The sequence below is a fragment of the Panthera tigris genome, chromosome B2 (assembly GCF_018350195.1).
Source record: "Panthera tigris isolate Pti1 chromosome B2, P.tigris_Pti1_mat1.1, whole genome shotgun sequence".
Classification (NCBI taxonomy): domain Eukaryota; kingdom Metazoa; phylum Chordata; class Mammalia; order Carnivora; family Felidae; genus Panthera; species Panthera tigris.
Window position 1 is genome coordinate 22,017,782 of NC_056664.1, and position 21,989 is coordinate 22,039,770.

Genomic DNA, 21,989 nt, shown 5'->3' on the forward strand with positions numbered 1-21,989 from the left:
TAAGTTACATCCAATCTCTTTAGGCTTAACTGTCTTATACAACATCAGTGTTTACAGGGATCAATCTTACTGTTCGTTGTTGTATTCCCAGTGTTTGGCACATGACAGGTACAAGGTAAACTTAGCTGAATAAATGAATAAAAGAAACAATGGAAAGGTGCCTGGCAAATGATAAGTTCATAGGAAAAATTAGCTATTATTTTTTACAAACTTTTTGCACAGCAAAGCAGAAAAAAGGGGAAGAAAAATCAAATAGTATTGGTTCGGTTTCTCAATCGAGTATGGGAAACATATCAAGGACACAGGAAACAGTGTTGGCACTACTTTTGAAATGGTGAGGCAGTTTTCCATAGAGCACCCTTGCTGAGCTCAGGCGCTGTTCCTGATAGTTCAGGTTTCACTCTACCTTGAGAAACTGCTGTGTCACAAAAGAACCTTCCCAGAGTTCACACCATTGACATCCACCTATATTTCCTTCAGGACAACAGACCGTAAACAAAAGTTTCCCTTTGAAATAAAAGAAAATCAGTGTTTATGGGAAAAGAAATTGTTTTCAGTAAGTTCAATACCAACTTGCATGGAGCTAATGTTTAACTATAAGAAAACTATAATTTTTAAGTTGGAATTTGTGTAGGGCAGGTGATGCCGGTAGGGATTTTGGTATCTTTGAGTACACATCATGGTTAAAATGTTGTAGGGTGAGTTTTAAAATCATTGAGGTCTTCAGCCAAGTAACACATGCATGTGTAAAATAAAATCATATGCAGAATTATAACAAAGAGTTATAGTCTCCTGCCACTCTGTCATCACCCCAATCCCACTGTGTAGGGGCAACCTTTTACCTGTTTCTTTCTTTTTTTTTTTTTTCTGGTGCACAAATGCCATATTTCCAAATGCTATGCTTATTACTGCCATGTTTCTTCATGCACATATGACTTTATTTCTTGATTTGTCACACTGAATGTGATGGACAATTGTCAGGTTTCTGTCATCCAATGTCTTATGAATACCTTTTTTTTTTTCTATTTCTATTCCTCTGTAGATTTCCCACGTTATGGGTCCCACCTCCCCAAGGTGGAAGCCAAAACTCATTCTCCAGCCTCCCCTGCTGGAAAGATGCAAGTCTATGGTAGCAGCTTTACTAACCAGATCCACCCACACTGGGCTATGTCCTAGCAGGGAGCAGAAGAAGGAAGTTGCTGTTAGGGGATTCACTTTCTTTGCTGAGTGTGACAGCAGGGCTTCAGGCTCATGGGGACAGCAGTGGAAGAACATCTGCCATCCAAGCCTGAGTGGCATTGGGAGGGGCTGTGGAGTCTGTGCCAGAAGTTGAGTGGAGATGAGGAGATTTCCTGAGAGCGGCCCCATGCAAAACCACTCACCACAAAGCTGTTTTAGGAGCTAATATTTGCTTTTCCTTCTCTGTGGGTTTAATTCTAGGACCCCTGTGCCCCCTCCTGCAGCGTAGCTGGGCTCCGCATTGTGTGAAACTGTGTAACCAGTTCCATGAGCCTCTAGGGGACTCTGACTTTATTTTCTGTTTAAACTAGTCATGCCGACCTCTGTTTGCAGTAAAGAACTAACTGGTCCTTTTGACTAAATTACTGATCGCTGCCGTAGGAGAGGAGGGTTTATTGTATTGTTATGACACTCTACTTTTTTTTCTCCCTTCTTTTCAAATTTAGGTGAGTATATTTTACCTTTATAACAATAAATATTAATAATAATTCTCCACTTATTATTCCATAAACTTCTCTTTTTTCCAGCTTTATTAAAATATAATTGACATATAACATTGTGTAAGTCTCAGGTATACATGTTGATTTGACACACTTATATACTTCAAAGTGATCACCACTATAGAGTTAGCTAGCACATCTATTACATCACAAAATTATATTGTCTTAGCGACTTTGAAATACATAATACAGTATTGTTAACTTTAATCACCATGCTGTACATTAAATCCCCAGAACTTATTCATCTTATAAGCGGAAATTTGTACCCTTTGACCAACATCCCTTTCATTTCCCAACCCCAGCCCCTGGTAAGCACCCCTCTGTGCCCAGAAACTCTGTCTTTAGATTCGACATTCCTGGGGCCATAACCCCCTACCCTTCCCTCCATCTCCCACTCCCTTTCCACTTCCCATGTGCCGGCAGCTGGAGCTGTACTTTCACTTTGTCAAAGTTCAGAACATTTCTATTCTATTCTACAATGATAATTAAATTTTCTGTGCTTTTTCTCTCTGTGGACTCCGAAACTGGAAAACTAATAAGCAGCATTGACATTGTTAAGACTGTATAAATGTTGACTTCAGAGATGAGGCATGAGCTAAGGATTACATGTCCTGCTCTACAGGTCTAATGTCATGATTCCTGTGCACTCGAAGCAAAATGTTTCTAGCCTTCAGGTCACATGGATTTTTCTGTTCTTATACTTTATTAGTTACTCAAAACCCAAGTCTTATTTTTGTCCCTTCATTTTTGAACCCTGACTTTTTTCTTCATGTTTACCAGGTACTTCTAGTTGGAATTCTTTTTTCTTACTTATAAAAGAATCTTAGGTCCCCACCACAATCTCATATGTATCCAGCCTTTCAATAATGCCAATTACTATTATATAGAATCCTTTTATCTACTCATAGCCCCCTACAATGAGGTCCTTCCAAGAATTTTCTAATCTGGACCTGTTGTCTGGATCTGCTGCACAGCTGTCATCCTTGGGATTCTCTTCAGTGACCTCCTGGATTCAAGGCCAATCCTGTATTCCATGTCTTCTTTTTGGTCTTCTCCTTGGTTTTCCTGGGGTATATACTCAGAAGTCATCCTAAGACAGAAAATACAGTAAAACCTTGGTTTGTGAGCATAATTTGTTCTGGAAACATGCTGGTAATACAAAGCACTCATATATCAAAGTGCATTTCAAGAACCATTGGCTCAGTTGCGATCATGTGACATTCAGTATCACATACTACTCGTATTGCAAGGCATTGCTTGTTTCTCAAGTTAAAACTTATTAGAAATGTTTTCTCATCTTGTGGAACAAGTTACTCACAATCCAAGGTTTTACTGTATGGTAACTGTACTGTACTGTAACTGAGTCTTTGTATGTCTTAAAATACTTTTATTTTACTCTCACCCAATGCTAGTTTGCCTGGGTATAAAATTATGGGTTCAAAATATTTTTTCCCATAGAATTTTGAAAACATTGATTTGTTATCTTCCAAATCTAATGTGACTAATGATGAGAAGTTGGGTGGTTCCTTGCATTTTTCTCTGGAAGTTTTTATGTTTTTTTTTCCTTTGTCTTTGGTGTTCAAAAGGATGTGCTAACTGTGTAGCTATTTCCATTCCCCCTGCTCAGTACTCAATGAATTCATCAAATGTGAGGATTTGTCTTTCTTCCATTTGAAGAAATAGCCTATATTTCTTTAAAAAAACATCTCCCATTCATGTTCTCTGTTCTCTTTTTTTCAATTCCTCTTAGCCAACTGGTGGATTTCTGCATCTGTATTAACCCTTTATAAATTTTATCTTTATCCTCAAATTTGCTCCTTGTAAACCTAGGAGAGATTTTTGGTTTTATATTTCAGCCCTTGTATTGAATTTCACATTTTAGGTACTATATTTCTAATTTATAGTAATGCTTTCTTGTTCTCTAATTGTTCCCTTTTCAATCATACTATTCTTATTTTAGGAATACAATGTCTTCTCAAATATCTTTGAAGATATTTATTAAATACTTAAAAAAAAATCTCTTTCTAGTTCCTGAATTATTTCTATTTCCTTGAGACTTCATGCATTTTGGCCTTTTCATTTCCTTCTGGAAATGAAGTTTTCCTCAGATATCTGCTTATCTTGTTTGTACAGTCATATTTATAAATGAAGAATTTCTTAATGATCACTATCCATTGTTGATTTCTTCTGAATTTGGATTGATATGCTTTTTGAGACGATTGTGATTAGCTCCTCAATGGGAAGGGAGACAAGGAACTAACTCCACGTTAATGCACAGGGCCAGCTAACAGGCAGATTTTGCTTAGGATGTGTACGTGAAAAACAAGGCTTTAGTTAGACATTCTGTTTCACCTCCTCCCACCAAATGCCAGAACATGGAGAGCTTTACTCTTAGACCAATACTCACACTAAAATACAAATTCCTCTTCAGCCCATTCATTCATTTATTTAGAGAAATTACTCCAGCTATTTTTCCTCTCACTTCTGGATGTAAAAACCTGGTTCCCTTTGGTCTATCCATGTGTAAGGGATGGGATGAGGTGACCACTAACCCTACACCTAGACATTCACTGGCATTCTGCCAGGATAACTGGCAGCCACTTCCCCTGAAATTCCCCTCATACTCACATTTGGACTTTGGCTTCCTCTACTCTGTCTCATCCATCAACATATTGCCATCTGCTTTCATATTCAAGAAATCTGTTGAAGTCTTTCATCTACAATCGACCTTCATTCCCAGTCTCTTCATTGCTACAGCTTTATCTCTTCTTGCACTCTGACACTGTCATTTTAGTGGAATCTCTGGCAAAGAGAGTAGACAGTCATGTGCTCAATCAGCCATCTTGCATCAGACACTTCCCCACCCCATGGTGGTGTTTTTTTAAAATGAACTTCTTTGTTGAAAGTCTACTCATCCCTTATCTATATTTCTACTGCTTAACAGGTTATCTCTGGAAATAACAATAAGATCATGTTAGAAAGAAGAAAGCAAGTAAGCAAGCAAGAAGAAAGTTTATAAAAGGAAACAAATAAATGAAATAAATTTAGATAAGAACAAGCAATACAAACCCTCTTTTAAACCATTTGTGATAAGGAGTTAAAAACAGCCTACATTATTAATCTCATTGAAGGATCTTTGTCTCACTGACCAATTTACCATGCACCACAGAGATTATTAAGTGAACAACTTACCAGAGAAACTTGGTTCTTCATACATGAGGTGAATGTTCTTGCCGGCAGGGTTTCCAGCACACAGAAAACACATGCTCCAGAGAGTCTGTAGGAGAATACAGATAGACCAATCCCATTCATGTATCTACTTGATTACAAGACTGCAGAACACTGATATGGCAAGTGTAAGGCTCAGTTTTAAAAAGTGTACCTTTGACTTTACTTAATTCCTTTCCAAGTACTTGATTCAGATCTAAAACTCTATTGCAATTAGGATAGTAGAAATGTAATCTCATTTGTTACTGTCGTCTTCTATCTTACTAGGGCTACAACAGAATCATGGCTCCCAGAATATGGAAAGAAGCCAGTCTACCCATCTCATGAATGCTGCTGTCTTCATTGCCCTGGAAGTCCAATAGACCTTTGTTGTGGTTGCTGGTCCAGAAAATAAATTGAACACTTCAGGTATGGTCTCCCTCTGAGGTCTAGTTATCTCTTGGAGGCCTTGCCTTGGACTGATATGAGGTCTCCCCTTCTCCAGAGACCTTAAGACCTTTTACCTCTCTCTAGAACACTCTCTATTGTGATGTGTTGGTGTAATTTCCTTCATTTTGGGGGGCTTTAGGAAATACAAAAACCTAAGCCAGTAGACCATTTCTGTCTTCTGTCCTTCCTTGAGGCAATGAATCCAGAAGAGATATCTGTTTGACTATGAATAGGGATACTGAATGAGAGCAGGAAATACAAGGGGGAAAGAGGGAAAATATCACAAGGAAAAAATAAGTGTTTCAAAAATATCATCATGCTTTAGTACGTACATTCAAACATAAAAGTATACTTGGTGGGTTATGTGGGGAATACAGAATGGCATCCAGCCCAGAATGGGTTTGGAAGGTTAGGGTAGGGGCAGGGATGTGAGACAACTAGGGAAGATATTTTTGAAGACAGTTCCACAGAACTTACAACAGAATCTCTTGAAGAATTCGGGTATGAGATGAAAATAGCCTCCAGTTACAGTGGGTTGTTCGTTAGCCATGCTCGCACTCACAGGACTTTGTTAAAGGCCTTTTGCCAAAGTTGTGTCACACTACATTCAGGAGGAATCCTGAGCCAATGACTAAGGTTCCTTGAAGCTATGTGAATGTGCAGAGTGGTCAGGCTATGTGAAATTTTCTCTAATCATTATAGGGGAAGAACAGACATTCCTGGAAAACTTGTGGTTACAAAAAAAAAAAAAAAAAAAAATGTCCACAGCATTCATGTCATTGCCACAGGACAGACTTGGGATACTGTCAGCTGATTTCATCCAGTATTCCAAGGAATTTTGAAATTTTAAGAGGGGGCCAGTGTGATCCCCTTTAGATCCTACAGTGATATCTATTCAGTTAAAAACTGTAAAGATTCATTTTGATCAAGGAAGAAACATGGAACATGTTTATGAACAGTTAACAGAGCAGGTTCTCAAATGAAGGACATGGATCTCTTCTCACACAGACTGGAGCCTCTGCTTGTTTATGGCTCAACTGGCCACCAGTCTTAAGTCCACGTGACTTTGTCTTGGCTCCTGGTGGGAACTGACCCAATCTTTCAGTGTGCTGAATCCAACTTTTTATGAGACAGAATTTAATCTGATTGACCAGTGTTGAGTTGCGTCCACCATTGCCTATAGAGCTGCTTCCCAGGAGATTAGTTTATTGGCAAAAACACAGTGGTCAGGTCATATCCCCTAACCAAAGCTCAGATGTGGGCATAATATTTTTAAGAGCATGAAGGCAGCAAGGCAATGACTAACCTCTTCAATACTCTCTTCATCCATAGGTAGTCCCTTGATGTTGCTCATGTAGCAAGACATAAGCAATTATATCTTATTTTAGTGCATCCTGCTTTTGATTTAGAAACATTCAATATTTTCAATTTCTAAGTCCATATGTGGTCTCATATTCACTGATGGGATGAATAGAAGGTTGTCTTAAAGGATTATTTTAGAAAGTTCTACAAAGTTTTCAATAACTAAGAAACCCCTTGATGATATCATTCCTCCAGTAAATTAAAGGGTGGGTGGTCACACACATGTCTGCTTCAAAATTAAATCAAGGGCTATTATTCATCAGAAGCCTATTTAATTTCTACTTGAACCTCTTTTATCAAAGGCTATAATTACTGAATAATTTTATTGCCTAGTGGAGAAAGGCATTCCAGAGCCTCATGGCTCACCAAAATGAATGTGGTTTCTATAAAGTCTAGCAGTCCTCGACTCCTACTTCTATATGCCAAGACATGTTAATAAACATAGGCCACCATTTTCTCTGTGCTATTTTTGCTGCAACCATCTTTGCGTTTTCAGCACAAGAGCTGTTCTTAGCCAGAAAATGCCAGATGGCACTAAGGAATCATTCGTACTATTCCAGAGCAATGTCATCTGCAGAAGAGAGCCAATAGCTAATTGACAAAGATACCCTTGCTGTTTTTAAAGAAGTAAAGATGTCCTACTTCTTTTTTTTTTAATTTTTTATAAAGTTTATTTATTTATTTTGAGAGAGGGAGAGAGGTAGAGGGTAGAAAGACAGAGAGAGAGAGAGAGAGAGAGAGAGAGAGAGAGAAAGTGAGCACCGGAAGGCAGAGAAATAGGGAGAGAGAAAACCCCAAATAGGCTCTGCCTACTGGTGCAGAGCCTGATGCAGAGCTTGAAGTGAGAAACCACGAGATCATGCCCCGAGCTGAAATCAGGAGTCGGGCACTTAGCCAACTGAGCCACCCCAGTGGTCCCAAGATGTCCTACTTCTATTGCTAAGACTTTTCTTTTGCAACTGGCTTGAGTCTCAAACTCTCCTTGGAACTTCTCTAGGCATAATCCTCCCTCAATTTTGTCTTCAGATGCTATGTCTTCTCCCTCAAATGATTTTCTCTTCAGTTCTCCAGGTTTAGCTGCATCCCCCTCTCCCTCCAAGTGACCTCAGCATTCCTTCACCTGCATTCTTTGATAATTGTCATTTGTTATTTGGAATTTTTAGCTACCTTTTTTTAAAAAAATATGTCTACTTCTTACCTTTGCAACCAGCTGATGAAATCTTTCTAGAAGACAACTAAATATGTTGCTTCTTTCTTTCTCTGCTGGGGACTCCATTGTGACTTTTGCTTAATAGGTACCTAATTAATATTTGTTGATTGAGAGACTGTTACTCGGAGGTTTGCTGTATCCAGATCAGAAAGTTCAGAGTCCTCTATAGTATATGATGAAGTCAGGAATTAAATAGTAAAGTTTAGCTAAAATCACAGAGTAGATTTCCCCAGAAAATTGTTTCACTTAATCATTCAACCAAGCCATAGAAAACAATGGCCAGGAAATCAGTCTTTACATTTCATTCCAAAGTTTACTTGTGAGTGTGGCTCAAGTCCAGGGACTTTCAGTTGTCTGTGGATGGTTTGGCTACAATACAATCATGCATGAAATTTGCTGCAGTAGAATCGTGTCCACTTTTCTGAATCAGAATATTATAGCGGTATCTGGAAATTTCACAAACACCAGAGGTGATACTGATGATAGTTTGGAAAATACTGTTCTAGAATAGTAGTTCTCAAAATGTGGACCCCAGCGTAGCAGCATCACCATCACCCGGGAGCTTGTTAGAAATATAAATCCAGGGGTCTCAATTGCTAATCAGAAACTCTGGGGGCCCAGACGGGGTGCTTGGGTGGCTCAGTCAGTTAAGCAGCTGACTTTGGCTCAAGTCATGATCTCGTGGTCCATGAGTTCGAGCCCCATGTTGAGCTCTGTGCTGACAGCTCGGAGCCTGGAGCCTGGAGCCTGCTTCTGTTTCTGTGTCTCCTTCTCTCTCTGCCCCTGCCCCATTCGCCCTCTGTCTCTCTCTGCCTTTCAAAAATGAATAAATGTTAAAAAAAAAAGTTTAAAACAAAAAAGAAACTCTGGGTGCCCAGAAATTGTACCATGTTCTCGATGATTCTGAAACACACTAAAGTGTGAGAATCAGTGTTATGGGACGTCTTATGGTTATAATAATCTAGTATTTCTAGGGAACCTATCTGGATAAAATTTGGTTTGGTTGTTTAAAGTTAAAAAAATATTTTTTAATATTTATTTATTTTTGAGAGAGAGAGAGAGATAGAGAGAGAGAGACAGGGAGAGAGAGAGACAGAGCACAAGTGGGGGAGGGGCAGAGAGAGAGGGAGACACAGAATCCCAAATAGGCTCCAAGCTCTGAGCTGTCAGCACAGAGCCCAATGCAGGGCTCGAACTCATGAGCCATGAGATTATGACCTGAGCCAAAGTCAGATGCTCAATTGACAAAGCCACCCAGGTGCCCCTTGGTCTGATTGTTTAAAATATGTGACACTATTGGCAATTTGCCATTTGTTTATTTAACCGTTTTTTACTTAGTGTCTCCTATGTGTCAGGTATTATGCTGGAAATAAAAAGATGAATAAATAAGACATAGTCTCTGTCCCAAAGAGTTCTTAGACTCTAAATAAATATGCATATATAAATAAATAATTGTGATTCAGTGTATTCAGTGTGACTGCAGACTAATTTTGTAAATGACTACTTTGGTGGTATAAAAGATTAATTCTGTTATGAGGAATGTGGTTCAGGGAGGACTTCTAAATTCTGAACCGGTTCTGAACACTGAAGGATATACAGATTTCTATACATAGAAATCAGATGGCTATCAAAACATCCGCTTAAGACTTTATGCGAGGAACGTATGGATTTGCAGCAAGACCATAACTGAATTTGAAGTGTATTTACCCAGCCAGAAGTATGACCTTGGTCAGCCTCCCCTAAGAGCAAGTACAACTAAAGCAGAAGTGCAGAAAAAGGAAGTCACACGAGACTGAGCTCTAGCATGAACTCCATCCACTGGAGAAAGATGGGCTCATTAATGCTACATTTTTCTTACATGATACCTCTTAGAAGCACTGAGCAAAGGAGGAGAGAAAACCTGGAATTATTCTTCTCATATTATTTCCTTCTGGGAATGACCATAAGTTTTTTTTTCTTTTTTCCCTCTGATGAATACATATGGGACCAAGCAAACAAGCCCCTTTCACCAAAAGCTAGGAGTTTGTAGTCAGATGAAGGCAGGGAGCATTTAAGATGGAGCACATAGCATGTGCAAAGGTCCTGGGGTCTAAAATAACATGGAAAGTTCATAGAAGCATGGCATGGAATTTGGTTGTTTGGTTTTTCTTTTCAGTTAGGATCAGGAGACTAAATTTATTTTTCCAGTTAAAAAAAAAATTTAATGTTTATTTATTTTGAGAGAGAGAGAGAGAGAGAGAGAACGAGTAGGGGAAGGGCAGAGAGAAAGGGAGACACAGAATCTGAAGCAGGCTCAGCACTGTCAGCCCAGAGCCCAATGTCAGTCTTGAGCTCACAAACTGCAAGGTCATGACCTGAGCCGAAATCAAGTGTAAGATGCTCAATTGACTGAGCCACCCAGGCACCCCTATTTTTTTCCAGTTTTACTGATAAATAATTGACATATATCTCTGTACCAGTTTTAGGTATACGTCATGATGGTTTGATTTACATATGTTGTGAAATGATTACCATAATACGTTCGACTAACATCCAATTTTCATAGATACAATAAAAAAAAGAAAGAAGAAAAATTAAAGGAAAAAAATTCTCCTTGTGAGAACTCTTAGGATTTACTTTTTAAACATCTTTCCTGTAGATTATATAGCAGTTTTAGTTATAATCATCATGTTGTACATTATACCCTCTACCACTTATAACTGGAATTTTGTGCCTTTTGATCACCTTCCCCCAATTTCCCCTCCCCCTCCCCTCTGCTTCTGGTAACCACAAATCTGATCACTTTTTCTATGATTTGGTGTTTTTTTGTTTTAGATTCCACATATAAGTGAATTCATATAGTATTTGACTCTCTCCATCTGACTTATTTCATTTAGCATAATATCCTTCAAGATCCATCCATGTTGTTGTAAATGGCAGAATTTCCTTTTCTTTAAGGGCTGAATAATATTCATCTATTATATACATGTGTAAGTATACATACATATACCACATCTTCTTTATCCATTCATCCACACTTATGTCATTTCCGCGTCTGGGCTAATGTAAACAATGCTGCTATGAACACGGTGACGCAGATATCTTTTTGGGTTAGTGTCTTCACCACCTTTGGATATATTCCCCACAGTGGAATTGCTGGATCGCTTGGTAGTTTTATTCATAATTTTTTGGAGAAACTCTCATACTGATTTCCATAGTGGCTGCACCAAGTTACACACCCTAAATTTATTTTAAACGTTGGAAACAGAACTTTGTTGGCTTTATCATGGAAAGATCTGAGATCACCAGGACTAATAATAGGAGGTTGACGAAATAAATTATGGTAGAGGTGAACCAAAATGCTCGCATATTGTGCAACTTTATTTTCTTTATATTTCACGTTATTTATATTTACATGCTAGTTATACTGAAATCTTATTTCTTTATTTTATTGACATAAGAACTAGAAAGCTATGGGAAAGCATTCCCCAATATTAACAAGGAGCACCTCCGGAATGTGAAATTAGTAACTATTTTCATTTGCTTTGCTGAGAGGTTTTTCTTAGCTTTTCAGCTTCTGGCAGTGGGCATGTCCTGCTTTTATGAAGCAGAGCTTCTCACTTTTCTGATGAGTGGGTGTGGGTGATCTGTCCTTCCATCTTAGTTGTCAGTCTGGATGACCATCCTGGCCATCAGTATTGCCAGAAGTTATGGTTTGAGGAGGTTCGTTTGCTGAACATAGAACCTGTCACAATCTGTTATTCACCGTTTTACTTGCCTTCTGTAAATTCAGGGTTTTTAAAAAGTTAAATAAATTTAATTCAAAAATTAAATTCCAAAACAAAGTAGATGTAAACAACTCTTTCTAAACCTTTTATTGAATATTTGGGGATTGTTAAAGGAAGCATATTTCCTTCTTGAAGATTCTTTGGTGAGCAAGTGGGTTGGATTCTTTCTTCAGCCTCCTTTTATGGGTCTATTTACTTTTATATTGTTCATGAAAGAGATATTAATGTTTCTTTTCCTTTTTGTTTTGCCGAAATGAATCTTAAAAGTGAAGTCTCCAGTAGCAAATCCTGAGTTTTCCCCTTCTATGCTGCCTTTGTTCACATTTCACAGAATTAGTTTCTCTTTTTTTCAGAAATCTTGGGGATGAATGCAACTTTTTCCTTATTTGTGAAATGACAACTTTGCATTCTTGCCAGACTAGCCTCTGTCATGCATCGCTGTGCCCACCAGGCACAATTCCAAAGGGCTGAGGGATGAATAGGGTCTTACTTAGGACTCATTTCCTGGTTTAGTGCTCATGGCCATGTCACGCAGGCTTTTCAATCAGGATGGGAACACCCAGCAGCTGGATGTCCATCTGCCAATTCATCAATTTGAGAAGCGAATCTGTTTCCGTCCAAGTCGTTGTGTGCAAAGCATGGGGGCTGGTTCTGTGCCCACAGAGACTTCCTCCACAGTTCCTTTTCCAACCTTCCCCACCCTGGTCCATGGTTGGTGACATGGAGTTGTCATTGTTACCATCTTCTCTGGCGTATATCATACACATCAAAGGGAACCAGAAACCTTGAAGTGAATGGGATCTCCTGCAGGAGAATGGAGGCAACAAGGTGGGAACAGAGTCCCCACCGACTTGGTAATGGAATTTTGGTGACCGTGGACAGGTTCTTTCACCTGTCTGTCTGCCTCAATGACCTCCTCTGGAAATAGCATATCTGCCCCACTTGATATGGAGGCACTGAGGCTGGGGTGAATCCCTATGGGAAGGTGCTTTGATGTGTGGGCAGGACCACCCAAACACTAGCCTAAAGAAGAGACTGGTTAGCAAGGGCCTTACCTTGACAGTACATAGAAACAGGCTAGACAACTAGAGGGTTGGTCATCTCGGAAGTCAGACAGCTCAGAGGGTGATCGCCAGACAGGTTCTGGAGTATTGGTAGGAAGTTGAATGAGGAGGTGAAGAAAAGGCACACAAGAAATGCTCTGTGTTCATTCATTTCAGTTTCCTCATAACCTACAAGGTATATGGTCTTATTTCACAGATGAGTTAACTGGGACTCACAGAGACTAAATAACTCAGATGAACAGAGCAATGCAATGGCATAAGTGTTTATTTAGGGGTGTCTGATTTTGAAACCGTATTTTTTATGTGATACAGATCAGCTGTGTGTGTGTGTGTGTGTGTGTTCAGTGCTTGTAGCTAGGCAAAATATTGAATAAGGATTGATATGATAACTGTATCAGAGGTGTAAGTGGAAAGAATTTAAAAGAGGCACTGTTTGTAGATGTGGGGACAGAGCTGAGGGAGTCCGAGGGAGAGGCTGGAAGTCAGGGATTCTCCCCAGCAGAAAGCAGTCTGCAGTCCCAGACCTGAAGGATCACAGATTTCCAGCTTTGCAACGGGGGCTCCAGCAGAAGCTGTAGCTGCCGACAGAGGCCTGGCACAGAGGGTGAGCGGAGGGGAATCAATACCCTGACTGGACCTGTCTCTCCTCCCATCCTCCCATTTCTGGGCAGTATGTCCCCTACCTCACCACAAGCTAGGGCAAGGTGGTCTGGCTGATGATGAAGCCATTGAGGCTGATGTCTGGGTACCCAGGAGAAGAGTAGAGAGTGAAGGGGAGAGGCAAATGGAAAACACTAGCACAGTCATGAAACACAAGTGTGGCCAACTTGGAGTCAAATCAGCATTGCAGTGATAAAAGAAATAGTGTGATTTAAGAACAAAAGAAGGGAGACCACAGTGGGCTTCCCTTCAGCAGCAGGGAAAGAGGTGGGCAGTAAAATGGAGAAAAGAATCCTCACTAGGGCCATGTGAAGTATATGGGGACATTGAAGAGGGATTAAAAATATTCCTGGACAAGGGATCTCATGCTGGGATTCTGCACTGGATGGATGGATGATGGAGGCCTGGGGTTGTACCTACACCCTTGCAAAGATTTGGCATAGTATCTTCACAGGGCCCTGCTTGAGAGATATGCGGGTAACATAAACGTCCCTGCAGGGCTGGATACCAGTCTCCTGTGGGCTGTAATTAGTCAGTGACTTCCTCTGGAATGATCGGTTTGGAAATACAATGCCAGACTTGATTAGCAGGTACATCAATCTCAATCTGACTGCTCCATATTCTGAACTCTGTGCTTGTTCTACATGAAATGCACTGGTTGCAAAATTTAAAACGGGAAGCATGAAGTGCTGGGTCTTCACTCTGAGACAAGACCACAATGTAAACATGGTGGGACCTTCATGGTTTTGCAGTGCAGCAGATTCTTGTCCAAGCAACTGCGTTTATTGAGTTCCTGCTGTATGAAGTATGGAAAGAACTTTGATGTGTGCACTGGTTTCCTGGAGCTGCTGTCACATATAACTGCAAACTGGGTGACTTCAAGCGATGGAAATTTATGCCGTCACAATTGTGGAGGCTAGAAATCTGAGATCAAGATGCCGGCATGGCCAGGATCCTTCCAGTGGTTCCAGGGAAGGCTCCTTCCTTGCCTTCTCCAGCTTCTTGCATTTCCCAATGTTCCTTGTCTTGGGGAAGCCTCTCTCCAATCTTTGCCTCCACCTTCATGTGGCCATGTGTTTTTATATCCTAATCTCCCTCTCCTTTCTCTGACAAGAATACCAGTAATCGGATTTAGGGCTCAACCTGAATCCGGGAAGATGTCATTATGAGACCCTTAACTAATTACATCCACAAAGACCGTATTTCAATAAGGACACTGAAAGGGCGGGCCTATGCCGGCTGCCTCCATCTTGTTCTGTGTCCTTCACCTTGACCACACCTCCTCCCCTTGAGTAACACCCCCCCCCCCCACCTGCCTAACAGGACTCAGACCCTTCCCCAGCCAATAATCACCTGAGGCCACAGCCATTACCTCACCAACTGCCTCTAGGCCCCAATAAAACCTTTGTCCTTTTGAAACTCCTCTCTCTCCGATGCGTTGGTGCTGGTAGGGGATTGAGCTCGAGCTAGCTCGAATAAAGGCTCTTTTGCTTTTACATCGGACTCGGCTCCCTGGCGGTCTTTGGGGATCACGAATTCTGGGCGTAACAGACACATTCTGAGGTTTCAGGCAGACATGAATTTTGTGTGTGTGTCGGGCAGAGGGGGGACACTATCTAACACACTACAACATAATTTAATTTGGCCCTTGCTGTTATGAACTTTGGTGTTATTTCCCCATATATAGTCCTTCTTTGTTCCCATTTTTCTTAGTTGTGTGCAAAGCATTTCGTGTGTGTATGTGTGTGTGTGTTTTCATTCGCTTTGGAATAAGTTGAGTGTATGCCCACCCCTCTGTCTTTCCTAAATCATCTTATTTCATCACAGAATTTTTATGTTCTTGCTTGTACTTTATTTATTGTAATGAAGAAAAATCTTAACAGCTGTTAATGTTTAGCCTCCAAGCTGATCCGCCCCCAAGGACATTTTCAATAGCCCATTTTCACCTAAGGTCTGCAGACAGGTCACAGCATCATTAATTTGGAAATTAGAACCTTTTTCTTGAGTTCAAAATTGTTTCATTTTGTGGCCTATGGATTTCAGCAGCCTGGCTTGGCCTGGAGATATGGGTTCATTCATCAAGTAGGGGGTTTCCTGCAAATTTACAAAGTCTCCACCTCTTACCTGCCCCCAAAACAGACATCAGACTTACCACTATATCTCAAAACATATAGAACATTAAGGGTTTCACTCAAGGCCCTGAAGTAAGAGAATAGCAATTCATACATGTTTAAAATTTTAAATCTATAATATTTCTGCTTAATATTTCATGCCCTTTGGAGAGGTGAAATTCTGGGACCCTTCTCAAACTGAAGGCAAGCCTGATCACTCCCAGGTTGTTCTGTTGTGAAAAAGAGCTAAGGAAAAACAATAGCCAATAACAGTGGCTTAAAAAATAATGCTGAGTGCTTTTGATATGCTAACAAACAGCCTTAAGCACATTCTCTTAGTTGCTTCCTTCAACAACCCAGTGAGGTGGCTACAGATTCACAGATGGGGAACCTGGAGGCTTAGAAGGTTAAATGTCTTTGCATATTAATGATTTCTCAGGATGCTTATTTCTACATTTCCCATTTTCTCCTCCTGTCAGTCAGAGTCCCCACAGGAAACAGTGGCTGATTCAACTTTAGATAATTCCAGGAAGGTTTATTTGGAAAATGACTATTTGCTAAGGCGTGGAGAGTAGAGAAGAACCACAAGTGATGGTGTAGATATTCAGGCTTAGTAGCAGCCAAGCTGTCACCACCCAAGGCCCCAGAGACATAGAGCAATTACAGGAGCCTGTAAGGGAAGAGTTGGGAAGAGGGTACTACCTGAGAGGAGCCATGACCTTCAATCAGAGGATAAGCCAGGCTGAGGTAACCTTGAAAGGATAATAAATACTTTGACCCTACTCTCCTTTCATGTAAGGTATCAAAGACCTTCAGAAGTCTCTAGGTAGAGGGAACCTTGGTGGCTCAGTTCAGTGTCCGATTCTTGACTTTGGCTCAGGTCATGATCTCACGGTTCATGGGATCAAGCCTTGCGTTGGGATCTGTGCTGACAGCATGGAGCCTGCTTGGGATTCTCTCTCTCAAAACAAATAAATAAACTTAAAAAAATATATATGTCTCTAGGTAGAGTGACTAAATTGTCCAGATTTGCCCAGGACTTTCTCAGCCTTAACACAGAATGTCTCCCATCTCAAGAACCCCCAGAGTCCCACTTGTTCATCCTAGCTCTTGGGCTCTGAGCTATGGGTAGGCACTGCCTGGAGTACCCCCACAGAGACATAGGGGCATACAGAAACCTGACTCCACCCATCCATCTGTGGCCTCATTCATCAGCTCAACTAGTGTTTAGTGAGCACTTACTATGTGCCAGATACTGTGCCAGCCTTTGGAGGACTCAGCAGTAAGCAAGATGCTGGTGCCACCTGATAGATAATGAAGGAGACAGAAACAAGGAATATAAATAAACAAGGAAATAAATATATGCTATCTCCACTCCCTCTGCTCCCCTCTACTCTCCTGGAATCCCAAAAACTGAATACCCTTCTGCTTTACCTAGTAATTACAATATTGGACACGGAAGGAAGAGAGGAGAGAATTCAGAAGCCTAAGCCCACAGAGGACAAACTCTCATAATCTAAATTTTACTTCCTGGGATTCCAGCTCTTTCTTCCCAAAGACTTTATTATAGCCCCTGAATTCTATCCTGCCTTAACGAAATCAGAGTCAGCAGACCAGAAAGCATTTTCAGAGAGCTGTCAATGCAGAGATGAAGGCCCAGAGAGGTTAAGAGCTACCCCAAGGTCTCCTAGGAAACCAGTATTGCTGGACTTCTTTGGGGAAAGTTGACATTTGCCCCTAGTTCTATCATTTCCACCATTTACATTGTTCAAAGACATGCAGGGAGCCATGTTGAAGCTCAGAGATCTTCTGATATTTTGTAGTGTCTGTAGAGAAAATATTTATAACTTCATTCTAAAAGGAAAAAAAAAACCAGCCCCATTTTATCTCAAGATTCCTCCTCTTCATTCAATAACCATGATGCCAATACAACATTATTGAACTTCCTTTGCCTCTGGAATTTAAAAGAACTTAACGGGCAGTAATTGCTGGCTTGTTCTTAGACCACAGGAAACCACTTGTCACTATCCATTCACAGCTGCTTTTCAAGAATATTTTCCTTGTTTGCATTAGGAAGAAATAGATGACAAAGCAAAACCAAAAGGCTATTTGTTACATTCCAGTCAGAGAAACTAAGCTAAATTTTCCTGGATGGCCAAGTACTTGGCTTGTGACATACATTCATGTGTTTGTACATGGTTTGTCTATATATTTATTTAGCTCTGTATTTATATTTGATTTGTTGGTTTTGCATTACAGATACATTAACCCAGATAAATTATAGGAGTGCCTAGATTCTGAGTGGTTTCTCCATAGAGTAATAATTACGGTAAAGCATAACCCACTGACTGCAGGATTTGGTTATGTTCTCTCTCTCTCTCTCTCTCGGTCTCTCTCTCTCTATATATACACGTATATGTGTATATATGAAGTATATATAATATGTATGTATATGTATATAATGTACATGTGTATAAATATAAAGTATATATAATATACACATATATATAAAGTATACATAATATATATGTATATGTCATATATATGTATAATATATATAGTCAGTGCTTAGAGAAGAGAAACTTAACCTTCAGGCTGATGGATCTCCCTTGTTTCTGTATATTTTCTCCAAAGAACACCATTTACGTGATAAAATAATTCAACATAAGGAAAACGTTGACTCTGACAACCCATTCTCAACTTACTGATGGAAACTAGGGACAAGGTGCCAGTCTTGATTTGGAGTTTTCAGCTTCTTGTCAGTTTGTGTCATGGCCTTAAGATCTCTATCTCAAAAAAAAATTGGCAAAAATGTCCCTGAATATCATTTTTTTTTTAGAAAAAGAAAAATCTCTCATTGAACCTCACAGGGCTTCCTTCTTTTCCCAATGTGCGGTAACACGTTACCTCAGAAGTGGAAGCTTAGCTATAACAACTGTTTCCTTAGTTGTATTAAAGATGTTGTATCCTTCTTGATTTCCAAAGAAAGGTGGAATCGAATGGATTATACGAGAACACTTAATCTAGGTGTTTCCAAAAAATTCCTCTCTTGAAAGACTCACCAGAGACCCCATACCCTAGGGGGAGGGAATCTAAAACTGTGGTGGTCTCCTCTTAGGTGAGGGGGCATGTCCCATTATTCACTTAGTATTCAGTGTCCTATAATCTCTAGAAAGCCAGAAGTTTTGTGTGTCCAAGCCTGTTTTTCTCATAGTGTGCATGATCAGAACTTTCTGGAGTGCTTGTTCTAAGTATAGACCTGAACTCCTTCCCTAACCTTGTGGACCAGAGTGTCTGGGGGCAGAACCAGGAATATGCATATTTACTAAGTTCTGCACTTGAATGTTATGCTCTTCAATCTTGAGAACCTCTGGTTTAAACAGGCCACCCCAGGTGGGAGAATTCAACATATTTTTGTCATCTGAAGGCTTGACAAGTGGAAAGGATTATCCAGGTTTGCTCCCATTCTTTACCTTTACAACCAAAGGGTAAAGTAGGAGGTGAACAATATGCATGATTGACGGTCTAAATGACATGGGATTAGAGTGTTTTAGGAACAGTTTAACACAGATTTATTGAGTACCTTTTCTATAGCAAGCACTATGCTAGGCAGTGGAGAAATACAGATGAATACAACATCGTGCACAGGTACCCAATATTTAGAGCAGCGTTGTCAAAAATGGCTAAATTAGGGAAAGAGCCTACATATCCATCAACTGGTGAATGGATAAAGAAGATGTGGTTTATACAAACAATGGAATAGTACTGGTGATGAAAAAGAATGAAATCTTTCCATTTGCAACAACATGGATGGAACTAGAATGTATTATGCTAAGTGAAATAAGTCAGTCAGAGAAAGACATATCATGTTATTTTACTCGTATGTGGAATTTGAGAAACTCAACAGATAAACATAGGGGAAGGGTAGAAAAATAAGATGAAAACAAAGAGGGAGGCAAATCATAAGAGACTCTTAAATAGAGAACAAACTGAGGGTTGCTGGAGGTGAGGTGAGTGGGGGGGGATGGGTTAAATGGGTGATGGACATTAAGGAGGGCACTTACTGGGATGAGCACTGGGTGACCTATGTAATAGATGAATTACTGGGTTCTACTCCTGAAGCCAAGATCACACTGTATGTTAACTAACTTGAATATAAATTTTAAAAAATGGCCAAAAAAAAAAAAAAAAAAAAGACATGATGCCCATCTGCAAACAACTTGCAAATAATAGGGAAGGGAAATAATTCCTTCACGACGTGGTAAATACAGAGCTGGAGTCCTGCAAAGGACCTGGAGAAGAAAAAGCAGCAGCATCATACTACTTTGCAACTTTCTGATCTGGGTGCAACTGACATACAGGGAAACACATAAATCTTTTTGTGTGCACCTCAATAAATTTTCACACATGCATACATCCATTATAACCACCACCTAGATCAAGATACAGAGCATTTTCAGCATCTCAGAAGGCTCCTTTGGGTGCCTTACTGCCAGTAACTCTCCTTAAAATGTGGCCATTTTTCTGGCTTCTGTCACCATAGAGTACTATTGTCTGGTTTTTCATATAAATCGAATCATTCATGGGTTGTTCTTCTTTAGTCTGGCTTCATTCATTCAACATTCTGCTGTAGCATAATATTACAATTATACTATATATATATGTATATATATATATGCACACATATATACACATACATATGTATATATATATACACACATACACACATATATATATACACATACTACGTATATATACTACAATTATACTATATATACACATACATATATACATATATACACACACACATACTACGTATATATACTACAATTATACTATACATATACACTAAGTATATATACAATTATACTATATATATATATATGCACACATATATACACATACACATATATATATGTATATATACACACACACATACTACGTATATATACTACAATTATACTATACATATACACTAAGTATATATACAATTATACTATATATATATGTATATATATATATATACATATATATATACATATATATACTACATAGTATTAACTACAATTACACTCCAATTGATTCATCTGACCACAGATGGTCATTTGGATCATTTCTAGTTTGGGGCTATAATGAATAAAGCTGTTATGAACCATCTTGCATGTCCTTTGGTGCCTCACATCTATTGGGTTTACACCCATTAGTGGCGTTGCTGGGTCAGAATGTTGCATAAACTCATCTTTAGATAAAACTGCTAACTTTTCCAAAGTAGCTGTGCTATTTTCCAATCCCAGAAGCAGTGTACAAGGGTCTCAGTTGTTCTGTATTCTTGCCAACATTTGGAATTTCCAGTCTTTTTAATCTTGGTCATTTGTGTGCACACACCTGTGTGTTGCCCATGTGCATGGGGCAGTATTTGCTAGTATCTCAATTATGTTTTAATTTGCATTTCTGTCATGAGTCATGATGTTGAGTAACTTTTCACATGCTTATTGGTCGTTTGGATATCTTGTTTTGTAAAGTGTTGTTCCAAGTCTTTTGCTCATATTTTAAAATCTGATTACTCCTACTGATTTGTAGGAGTTTTAAACATATTTTAGTCTACAAGTGCTTTGTTGGGTATATCTGTTGCATGTATCCTTTCCCAGCCTAACACTTGCCTTTTGTCTTTTAATAATGTCATCTGAAGTTCTTTATTTTAACAAGATCTGATTTATCTACATGAGGTCCTAATCCTTTCCACACACAGTCCCAGCCTCACTGACTTCTTTTCAGACCCATCCCTGATATCAGGAGCTGCTTTAGTCCTCTTTGTCTGGCTGTTTCCATCTGATAAGAGAGAGGAAGGGTAGTTCTTCATTTTGGATCCCATAAATGTAACTTACTTATAAAGGTGAACAGTGTACAATGTTTCAGTTTGGATTCCTGTTTCCATTAAGCTGTCATCAAGACCTGGGTGACAACTGTAAAAACATGGAGTGAAATTCATCTCTTTCAACACTATACTCAGCTGCCTATAGCCAGACCCAACCCAGTTATAATCTTCCCTTCTCTCTGCCCCCCTCCCAGTGTCCAGTTGTCCCTGTTGCTGTTTGATTTTGCTGTGACCACTGCTGCTTATCTTGGCAGAGCCCCCCCACCCCCACCCCCCGCCCCCACCAACTGCCCTCCAGCACTGTTCCACAGCCCTGGAAGTTGGAAGGTACTTTCCCTTCTCATGATTTCAGTGAGCTGAGGGGTGGGGGGCAGACTCTCAGTGACAAGCACTCTTTTGGAAGGATCCCTAACAGGCAGCCCACCTCATTCTTTGGGGTTCGAAGTTTGCTTTGCAACTTCAAAAATGTTTTCTTTTGACCAGAGTAGGAGGCCTCTAAGTTCAACACTCTGGGCCATTCTAAGGAAAATATTTTAGAATAAAA

General features: G+C 39.7%; 1 long non-coding RNA gene across 1 annotated transcript; it reads right to left on the reverse strand.

Annotated features, from left to right (window-relative positions):
• Positions 1-2,662: 2,662 nt before the first annotated feature.
• Positions 2,663-21,500, reverse strand: LOC122238357. The gene is made up of 5 exons (XR_006217268.1): positions 21,456-21,500; positions 16,813-16,874; positions 4,932-5,016; positions 4,368-4,541; positions 2,663-2,829 (listed from the first exon to the last, which is right to left on the reverse strand). It is a non-coding gene; the product is annotated as an uncharacterized LOC122238357 (long non-coding RNA).
• Between the last annotated feature and the right edge of the window lie 489 nt (positions 21,501-21,989).